The sequence below is a fragment of the Neolamprologus multifasciatus genome, chromosome 8 (genome assembly GCF_963576455.1).
Source record: "Neolamprologus multifasciatus chromosome 8, fNeoMul1.2, whole genome shotgun sequence".
In the NCBI taxonomy this organism is placed as follows: Eukaryota; Metazoa; Chordata; class Actinopteri; order Cichliformes; family Cichlidae; genus Neolamprologus; species Neolamprologus multifasciatus.
In genome coordinates, this window is record NC_140446.1 from 5,229,864 (window position 1) to 5,240,787 (window position 10,924).

The following is a 10,924-nucleotide window of genomic DNA, read 5'->3' on the forward strand; positions in this document are numbered from 1 at the left end:
TGAGTAGATCCTCCCAGTGAGCCGACCCAGGGGCAGGAGACACTGAAAGCTAAAGTATGGAACAGTGGCGAATCTATTGGAGGAAAATGAAATAAGTTTTGCATAAATTGTCTAAATGAGAGTTATGTCGGGACTGTTTCTAGGCAGGACGCTTCCTCGCTGTGTGTGCGCATGCAATCGGTCTAATGTTTGCTGGCCAGCAGTGATGATACTGCAGAGTGAGACAAACGACCTCATGTTCCTAAGGCTGAGCCCGACTCTCAGGTGCTGAGTGGAAACTACAGCATCATCAAGGTGCTGAGTGAACAAAGTGGATTATTAATGCAACTTCTATGTGCACCATTGTCTGTAAAAAAATTAACAATTAAAAGAATATATATATTTCTTCCTAGCAACAAAAAAGCTTAATGGTTACATTGTTGACGCCTGTATTTTGATTGAAGTGTCTTATGCCTGTCAAACTGTGTTATGTTTTGCATTTTTTAAATAGATTTAGCTAAAGAAATAGGAACAAACTGTGTGTTATTTTGACAGGCTGCTAGGTTCTTGCCAAGTTGTCAGTTATGTGTAGACATAACACCTTTGCCATTTTTATGCTTGAATGATTTATAGGTATTGGGATCTATCCTGTCTTCCTTCTCTCACCCCAACCGGTTGCAGCAGATGGCCCCGCCCCTCCCTGAGCCTGGTTCTTCTGGAGGTTTCTTCCTGTTAAAAGGGAGTTTTTCCTCCCTTGCTCATAGGGAGTCAATGGGCTGTGCGATATGACCAAAATCTCATATCCCGATATAAGAATTCTATCGTCCCGATAACGATATAAATCACAAAAATGTAACATTTTCTGTAAATTCTGTGAATCTCGGGCAGCTCGACTTGCGTGAAGTGTTTCCAGCTGCGCGTCATGTAGCTGGAGTCGAGTGTTTTAACCGATGCATGAAACGATACATTTTTAGACATAAGTTGTAAAGGCCGCCGTTTTCTTTGTATTTATTACACGGCGTGCTGCGGGGAAAAGCCTGTTCTAACGTTTGAGTCTAAGGTCTATTTTTTAGCACCTGGCGGCTCTTTTTTACTTCTCATCCGTAAATAATCTGCTCTTTCACGTGATTCAGTTTATTTTGAAAAGTCTCAACAGGATCTTGAGCTTTATTGTGAAAGGTTTATGTGGAACATAAGCGGACACGCGACGCTGTTACCGTCATCCAATATATATCATTATATCGAACAGCCCTAGGGGGTCATATGTATGCATTATTTTTCACTGTATGCATTATTGCAGGTTCTACCATACAATATAAAGGGCCTTGACGTGACTTGTTGTCATTTGGCACATTATAAATAAAATTGAATCGAATTGAATTTATAAACCACTATAAAGAAACTATAAAGAATTGATTAAATGTTGGGCTGTAAGTGAGGCCTGAGTTTGATCAAATACGTATTAACAGTGTGAAACAGAATGGTTTTAATAAAGCTAGAGAAAGCTACAATAATCAATGTTTTTAAATTAAGAATCGATCAAAGACTTAATTCAAGATGACAGCAAAGGCCAATAAATTTTGGAAATAACCGCCTCATTTAGTGGATAATAAACACTTTATCATCCCAGCAGACCTCTGAGCTGTGATGCAATCCATTTCCATCAATCCTACGTCATCATTTTGACCTGACACTCAATTCTAATTCATTAGAAAATTATTCGTTGTCGTTAATCCCATCTCCCCGTGACATCCCCTGAGGTGAGAACATCATTAACGCTATCATCGAAGCTGCAGTAAGCCAATCCAGGCTGTGCAAGCGCCACGACGAAGAAGACAGACGTGCAATAACAGTTTGTGCCGTCCTGATGCAGCCGATATACAGTGAACACTCAGCTATGAGAGGAAATAACGCATGCAGTGTCTTAAATTAAATCCTGCTTTTGAAGCCAATCTAAAGAGCACAGCAGTTAAACACAAGCAGCTTGTCACTCACAGAGCAGAAAGCTGGAGAGGCCAAGGTCTTTACGACATTAAAAAACTTGCTTTAGTCGAATTTTTGCCACCTTTTCTTTCTTTTTTTAAAGAACACGACTTTCTGTCCTTTGTGTTATGTTCTGTCCTTTATTTGCTTGAATGGCTTCAATCTTTCTGCATGTTTTTGACTATTTCAATGCATCATCATGTCAGAACTGCCTTTTGAAAGATCTCGTTCGCAGAAGACGATAACGACAGTTATGCTTTGTACGAAGAAGACAGTGTGTACTGCTCAGCGTTGTCACTCTTAACGTGCTGACAGCTCCCAGATTCAGTCCAGCGGGGCAGCAAGGTTCAGGGAAGAAAAACAACACAGATTTATATAGAACAATAAAATGACTCATCCAACTATCCTCACAATAAAAATAGCAGCGTTAATCATATGTTAAAAAACCCAAACTGTACATGTTTGTGTTTAATGACAAGAACTGTTGGTGTTAATTATTACTCTTGTCTGTCAGGAGCTAGAAGTTGTTAAAGAACTAAAAAAACCTAAATGCCGCCTATGACTTCAACACTAGAGAACACTTTGTAGTCATAATGTTCTAACATTAAGCTCTATTGGCTTCTTTTAGGACACAGCTGCATACATACCCCAGCTCTTCATTTCACTCGCTGTCAGATCCTTTAGTCTCTCATGTGGTACTTACGCTAGAGCCAGCTTTTGTTCCTAGTTTTGTATTCTTTGTGTACTTTGGTTCATTTCAGTTAACTGGGCTCAGCTCACTGTGCATTAAACCTGCCTGTTCTGCTCTCCAGCCATCTCCAACTACTGTCTTCAGTCTGCAGCCACGGACAGCTAGCCAAGATCATCTGCCAGTACACATGAACTCAAAGCTCTCTTTTGTGTCCTGCTGTTAACCAACACAGCACTCAAAAAAGAAAACACACACACACAAACCTTGTCTTGAGTTTCACAAAGGAAGTATGCTATACCCACCAATTGTATAACTCTGCATTGCAACTCTTAGTTAAACACAAGGAGTTCTTTGGTGGCACACGCCAGGTTACAGCATCGGCAAAGCGGGATTGTAACTCCTAACCTTTTTTCAATGGGGTGTGTTTTCACCCAAAGTGTTTAGACAAGCAGGTTTTACAATATAACAGTGGTTGCAGGCCATGACACGACCTAATCACTGTTTCTTTGGAGAGCGAGATCAGATCTGTCAACACTTGTAGTCAGCTGCTGTCTTTAAAGCAACTGTGATGCGTCACGATTGCAATAAAACATCAATAAGAGTCAGTCACCTATCAGTCTGCTATCAGGTTGTAATTGAAAGGGGTCAAGATGGCCATTACCTTCAATCTGTTTGAGATTAACTGTCATGAATTTGGTAAAAATCAGGAATCTGTTGCCATCTGTCGCGAATCTGTTGCCAATTTGAATTCAAGTTCTGCCAGATTTGAAACAGAAATTCAAAAATCCTCCACAAAAACTCACGTAGTTCTTGCAGGGCAGCAATTTAACTGCGAAATGACACAGGTGCTCAGCAACCTTGTTTTTATGTAGGAATATAGGCAGAATACAAGCAGCTGAGTGGAATCACTGGTTGCAAAGAGATGCCCTGAGTTGCGGTCTTTAGCATTGATTTCAATGTGTTGCAAATCTCCAGTTATTTGCAATGCTTTGCCAATCTGTCTAAGAGAGGTTGCAATCTATTTAGTCATTGTGTAATTGAAAACGGTCGCCCAGTGGTTGCAACACCCTCAGTCTAAACCAGCAACAGCAAAAAACTCAATACAAATGTCGGGGAACTGCTGATTTTTTTCTAGTCACGAAGAGGTTGCCGTGCTCTGCTGTGACTGAGCCATTAGTGCCTGAATCTAACCCAGGTAATAAGTCCAAAACATAATGGTCCAAAGGAAATGTGAACCACAGTCTCATAGCAGATAACCTTATGTCACCAGCACCTCTCCAGCCTCCTGAAGTGCATTTTGTAAGTCTCTAAAATTGGGCCATAAAATACCTCATGCATAATGATGAAACGCAAATAGCATCTGACGCAACGTGATTATGTAAATTCCCTGGTGAGAATGCATTATTTGACCTGTAGTCTTAGCTAGTTGGTTAGCACAGTTGCCTTACACGCCTAATAATCTACCCCTAGTGGTGGTACCTAGTATAAACAGGAGGGTTTTGTCCCCTCCACTGTGGTGACCAACTGGGAAATAAGGATATGTACCTTAAATAGACAGTAGAAAGAAAATACTTCCTACCTAAAAGTGCTCTGAACAAGGTTTGTGTATTTTTATGTCATGATTTCTGCAAAGGAGCTACCCCTATAATTGGAGCTCCACTGACCTTACACAATATCTCCTTTTCAGGTCTTAAAGGGTAATACTTCATATGTGAGAAGCCCTCTAAAAATCCTTTTTTGCGTCCAAATGATGTGTTGCATGACTAAGTTCACTTGGAGTTTGAAGCAGAAATACTTGAGTCAACCAGACTTCTGTTCCCCACGCCTTATCTTTCATTCAGGCCAACAGCATGAGACTACATTACAAGCATTACATTTATAAACTTGTAGCAACCAAATTACATTATTTGTCATGTGGGCGTCCATCTATAATATAGTGTGTGTGTGTGTTGTGTAATATAAAAGTTGCATTGATTTTATTCATTTATGTGAGTGGCAGCTTTTAGCTTTGCATAATTGAATTAACATCATGAGAGTCGTGTCTGGATGAGAAATTCTTCTAATGATAACAGAAAAGCAGATTTATGTTTGCATGTCAGAATCCTAATGCGCACTTTGCAGGAAAAAAAACATCAGTGATTAGCAGAGCCCGAAATGTGCCACTCACAGAGCTGAGCAGACCTAATAATCTACTGCGTTTCTCTATTTTGCAACACTGAGGCAACGATTTGAAAAGCAATTCTTTTCCAGAAGGGTTAAATGTTAGACCTGCAGAGCAAATCTGCTCTTAAGATTCTGCGTGTTGCAAAGGATGTGATTTTTCAGATTTTGCACCCCTGAACGAGTCGTGCAAACGGCAACTGTTTCAGCTGTGATTCTCGTTTGCTTCGGCACGTTAATTCATTCAGCACAGAAAAACACTTCCTCTGTGCAATGAAAGGTGCCAATGTTCTCAGTGTGATTGCGTCAGTAACCACTCCTTCCACACACGCACAAATACACACAAACACTGTCTTTAAACACATTACAGGAGTTACTCATAGAGCAAGTCGGCCAGCACCAAACAGCCGCCCCTAAAAAAGACTTTGTACTATTAAAAAATGATATAAACACTTCACGGTGTGTCTCACACAATGAAAGCTCAATCCCAGAGCTGGGGACGCACACTTTCCCCTCAGGTGTGTCTAAATACAATCAAATAAAACACAACAAACCCCAAAATAACATATGTAATATTAGGCGTAGACGGCGTCCTCGGTATAAATCTAATAATTTTCTAAACAAAATCAGTCTGAGAGGCCATTTCCTCATGAGAGTAAACTCACCGGCATACTCTAACCTCACTTCACAGCGCATCATGTTTCCAAAAAAACAGCATCAACAGCACTCATCAGCAAATAACAAAGTACATTATACAACAGCTTCAAGCATTGAGGAGCTCGCTGTGATCCAATTTAAAGTGTGGAGGGAAAAAAAACATGATTAACGAGGGCAGAAAAACAGCAAAACAAGCCCGGACCCATGAGGGACGATACAGCAGTACAGTGGTTATGCGATTGGTGATTAGCAGGTAAAGTTATGATTCACTTACTTAAATTAGCTCCCTCAAAGGCGACCCCATGGGAACTGACAAGAAGGGTGGGATGAAAGCTGAAGTGGTGCTAATCAACTGAAGTCTGGAGACTGGTAAGATCTGGCTCTGTAGATGGATGGGAAGCTTAAAGTTAAGCGTTCTTAATGTAACCTCTTGACCCCTCTTATAGGCCACTGCAGAGGCGCTGACAGTGACTGACAGATTGCGCATGGTGTTAATTATTAAGGTTATATGAGCATGTGAAATAATGACTCGGATCAGGGATGTTAGTCCCAAAAGAGTGATTAGATATTCAAGGTTTTCATGGTCTAGGCACTACTCCTCCTTCATGCTCAAATGTTCGCTTTCCTCCTTGTGCACCTGTGTACACGCTATGAGGCCCGTGAAGACAATCCCGACTGCCTTTCAGCCCGATGTCTCTGCCCACTCTTGAGAGAATCCTTTAAATATCCACTCTATGCAAAAACATTTTGTGTTTGTCATAAAGGAAAGACAAACGACTTCAAACTACAATATAATTTAATCCAAACACATCCCGAATGAATAAAGATGAGCAGCATGCTGTGTTACTCTTAGTTAGTCTGCAACATTTTCGTGGGAATATCAAGCCGTTATAGTTTAATATGGAATTGTGAGTACATGATGGGAGATTTAGTAATTTTTTCTGATCTGAAGTTTGTTGTTACAAAGATCTGGATTGTTTTTGGCACCCATACGTCAAAATTTGGGGTTATTAAATTGAAGTTCCACGTTGTCTTCCTCAATTGTAGCTATTTTCTCAGAAGTTAAAAATTTGAGATTTGACCTAATTGGATAATAACCAGACATTTTAACTTTTGGATAGTAAAAGTAATTTAAAAAAATTAAAAAATCAGGCTTTGATGGTCTTGACCTCAAAAGTTAATCACTGTGAAGCTGAACCAAATCACACCCGGGGTAAACTTTTCATACAAATCCATACAAAAAACTTTGAGTAAATTTGCTAACAAACACACCAAAAACAAACCACAAGGACCAAAACAAAAATTCTTTTTAAAGGGTTGTGCATTGACCCTGCACAGAGAACACGGTGCTTTTCTGCTGTCTACATGCTGCATCTTTGTACTGTCACCAGGGGTGCCCGTGATCTCCATCAGGCTAAGAGATTTTTTCTCCATTTCTTGGTTGTTTTATTTTTCGAGGGCTTTTTGGGCTCCATGCAAGCATGTCTGCAACGGTTGCATATCCATAACCTTTTACTCAGGCCAGCTGAATAGCTACACAAACAAACAAAAATGCAATACCATGAATTCCTCCTCAGGGGGTAGATTTGGAGGCACAAACACACACCTAAGAGTCAAGTCTTGGATCCTGTTCAAGTTTCACATTCCTTCATTTTTCACTTTATGCTTTGGTGGGATTTATACACCAAAAGCTCTTGGTTAGAACAGCATTTTCTCCAACTTTAATTAAACACCTCTTACAAATCTCCATTTTCTTGGTTTCCACTGTGCCATTTCCATCTCATGTGCAGGAGTCACATCAACCCACAAATGCAGCTTAAACACAAGCATCTGTGTCTTTATACCAGGCTGGATGGATCCTGGTCAGCTAGCTTGTCCATTACTTTGCTTCAGATTCAAATTTTAAGCCCTTTCAGTTTGGCGAACCACTGACTTAAGCATCAGCAATGGGTCCAATTCTTTTCTATCTACAAAATAGACAAAAAATGTGATACTGAGTTACTGACGGTTTACTTCAGTGATGAGTGTGCTTTGCAGTTAAACAGCCACATTTATTTTGGAGACATTAGCATGAAACTTGATAGATTTCTTTCCCCAGTTCACACTCTAGCTTACTATTACAGTCAAATTCTGTTTGGAGATGCGAATACATGGGTGAAGTTCTGCTGTGAGATTTTTCTTAACCCGTGGCTGCTTTTCCGTGACTTTTCCATTTTTCTCGAACCCATCAACGAACCACAAAGAACAGCTACATCCATACGCAAGTGTTTCTATTCCACGAGAAAAGGGCAAATCTTTGTTTTCCTTTTCACCTCCTTCTCTCATTTGTCTTTACTTAGCCGATGCGCACTGTTTGTATTTCACAGCCAGAAATGCTCCACAGACTGCTTCTACAATCCAGTGAGCACACATCCCCCTTCAGCACCAACAGAAAAGAGAAAGAAAGCGTGGCTTTGCGAGAACAGCTTGCATATTTTCAGTCTGAAAATGTCTGAAATTCCCAAATATTCTCGCAGGGTTTTAAGAGGATAGTTATGCCTGCAGTGAAAATATATAGAAGGCTGTGCAGAATTTACTGTTTTCCATAACTCTCCTAAGTAGCAATATAGAGTAAGAAAAGCACATTTTACAACCACTAGCCAACAGATGTAGTCTACACTTTGCTGACCGCGTTGAGCACGGAGCTGAAGTTGAAGCTTGCCTGCGGCCAGGGGCATCGCTCTTTGTGGTGCTGATGTTGCCAGAGAAGCGAGCACACGCGTCTCCTTTAAGGAGAGCTACGCATCAGCTGTAGGCAAATAAATTGCGCGTATAATAAATAAACACAGTTGTATGCTGTATTTTTAAAAAATAAATCTTAAATCCCCGTTTTTCTTTTCTTTTTTTTACACGAGGCGATCAGTGCGATGACCAAAACATGGCTGTGGTGTTAGACATGCAGTTTGCTCTCTATCTCCAGCACACACACACACACACACACTATGTCCGTCACATGAAAGCCTTTGCACGGTTTGCATAAAAGAAGACAACTCACGCGCTCCCGTTGATCGATCCGTGGATGCCATCGCTGGAGAGAGTGGGAGGCGGGGGGACAGCAGCCCCTGGAAAAGCGTCCTGTTTCACGGTGTGTCCGGTGCCGCTGGCCGCTCCTGTAGTCCTCCTCCTCCCGTGCTCCTGTGCGCCTGTGGCAGGGATAAGCACGTCTCCCGTAGCTGCTACTGTGCAGGACTGAGCATCACATCGCGCACCGTGGAGCTCCACTAGTGTGGGATGATGATGTCGCGGGAATAGCAGCGTTAGTTTCTCCTTTTAACGAGAACATCTATGTCTCCTGCCTGAGTCACCCTGCATTTTAGAGGGAGAGCTAAGAATCTGACAGCAAACTGAGGCAAACACGAACGTTATAACACTTCGACCCTGTAGTCCAGACGCATTAAGTCCTTACAGAGTCCCCAAACAGCAGAAGGGAATGAGATAAAAGCAGCACATAACGGGACTGAAGTGTTATTTATAGCGCATGCTTTTTTTTCTTTTTGCAAACAATTCAACAGCTTACATTTAAAGCCACATGGCTCCTTCAATGGCTACATCCTCTATACATGAAAACTATTCACACCTTCTGTTTTCAGGGCTGCGAAGAAAAAAACGCTGCTTGAACTGGCACTGGTGCCAACTAAGCTAAATGAAGTGTCAGGCACTGGAAACACAATTTCAAATCCAGGTCTCTGTCTGATTGCTGCGTCTTTTACATCTTTGACCCTCATATAGATAATTTGGGTCAGTGTCCCACTTCTGAAATGGCCATAACCTCTGCCAAGAATGAGAAAGTGCTGTTTCATTTGCACGTCTTAATTCGGACTTCCAGCAGTAAATCTTTTATAAAATTGTCTTTGAGTGCACAAAACGCGTCGGGGTCCACTTAAAAATTGATGTGTATTTGCTTTGCAGGCTTAGGTTTTTATGTTATTGGCGAGTCCTGCGTAAAAATGTAAATAATCATAAAATGCAAAGATATACTAACTGAAAATGTTGCAAAGACAATGTGTCAGATGTTGAAACTAACAAATGACATGATTTTTGTGCTCACGTTGAATTTGATACCTGAAAAACATTTCAAAGTTGCAGCAGAGCAAGTTTACCACTGCGTTGCATCACCTCGTCTTTTAACGATCCCCCGTGTAAGAGTTTGTGAACTTGGAACATTATTGTACTTTTCAAAGACACTGTTTCCTATTATTACTTGATATAAGTTTTCATCACAGTTAAAGGCCTCCTGTGTCATATTTTGAAACAAAATATTTCATAATGTGCGGCATGATTTCAGTGAGTGGCAGGATTGGACTGCAGGCAGGCTAAATAAGCACTTTTTCACCCTGTAATGTTTAAGGAATGTAGTTTGGCTTTATCTCCATGAAATAGTCCTTGAGCAAAATAATACATTGTTTTCATAGTTGAATATCCATCCATCCATTCGCTTCCGCTTCTCCTTTTCAGGGTCGCGGGGGGCGCTGGAGCCTATCCCAGCTGTCATAGGGCGAGAGGCGGGGTACACCCTGGACGGGTCGCCAGTCTGTCGCAGGGCCAACACACAGGGACAGACAACCATTCGCACTCACATTCACTCGCACATTCACACCTAGTGGCAATTTGGATTATCGGATTAACCTATCCCCACAAGCTGCATGTCTTTGGACGGTGGGAGGAAGCCGGAGTACCAAACACGGGGAGAACATGCAAACTCCACACAGAAAGACCCCGGCCTGATGGTGGAATTGAACTCAGGACCTTCTTGCTGTGCGGCAACAGTGCTAACCACCGTGCCACCGTGCTGCCTATAGTTGAATATATTACTCCAAAATCTGTATCCAGCCCTCCCTCACTCCTTTTTATCCAGTTCATGTTTGGAGTGGGGCTGGAGCCTATCCCAGCTGTCATAGGGCGGGAGGCTAGGTACACATAAAGACTCAATCATTCACACTCACGTTCATGTTCAGTGGACATTTGTGTCTTTGGAATGTGGGAGGAAGCCACAGAGAAGTGCAGGACCTGGCAACCACTGCACCACCATGCCCCCCCAAATTTTGTGGTGTGGTGGTTACCTATGCTGTGTGCACTAACGCCACTTCATTACTATCACAGACAATGCGCCCAGTCTTTGCGCTCACAACATGTTCTGTGGGGTCTTTCCTCTTCAGCCTGAAGAGTAGGACGTCCCTGATTTCCAAACAGCACATCAGACTCAGATCTCTCAGACAAAAAGCAGTTCATGCTAACTGTGTTCAGTGACAGTAGTTTCCTGAGCCCATTCAGTGATTCCCACTACAGAACCACATCTGTACTCAATGAAGATGTTTGCTATTCAGTATTTCAGAGGTTTCTGTGGATTCTCTGAATCTTTTAATATTATGTAGACACAGATGATGAAATCCCCAAGTTCACCTTATCCAGCTTTTG

At 41.7% G+C, this 10,924-nt stretch overlaps 1 protein-coding gene across 1 annotated transcript in view; it reads right to left on the reverse strand.

The window, feature by feature from the left end:
* tbkbp1 (TBK1 binding protein 1) overlaps positions 1-9,040 on the reverse strand; it is a 79,834-nt gene extending 70,794 nt beyond the window's left edge. The window contains exon 1 of the mRNA XM_085169629.1: positions 8,505-9,040. The gene's annotated coding sequence lies outside the window, so the exon portion shown is untranslated. The remainder of the gene's footprint in view (positions 1-8,504) is intronic.
* Positions 9,041-10,924: the final 1,884 nt, after the last annotated feature.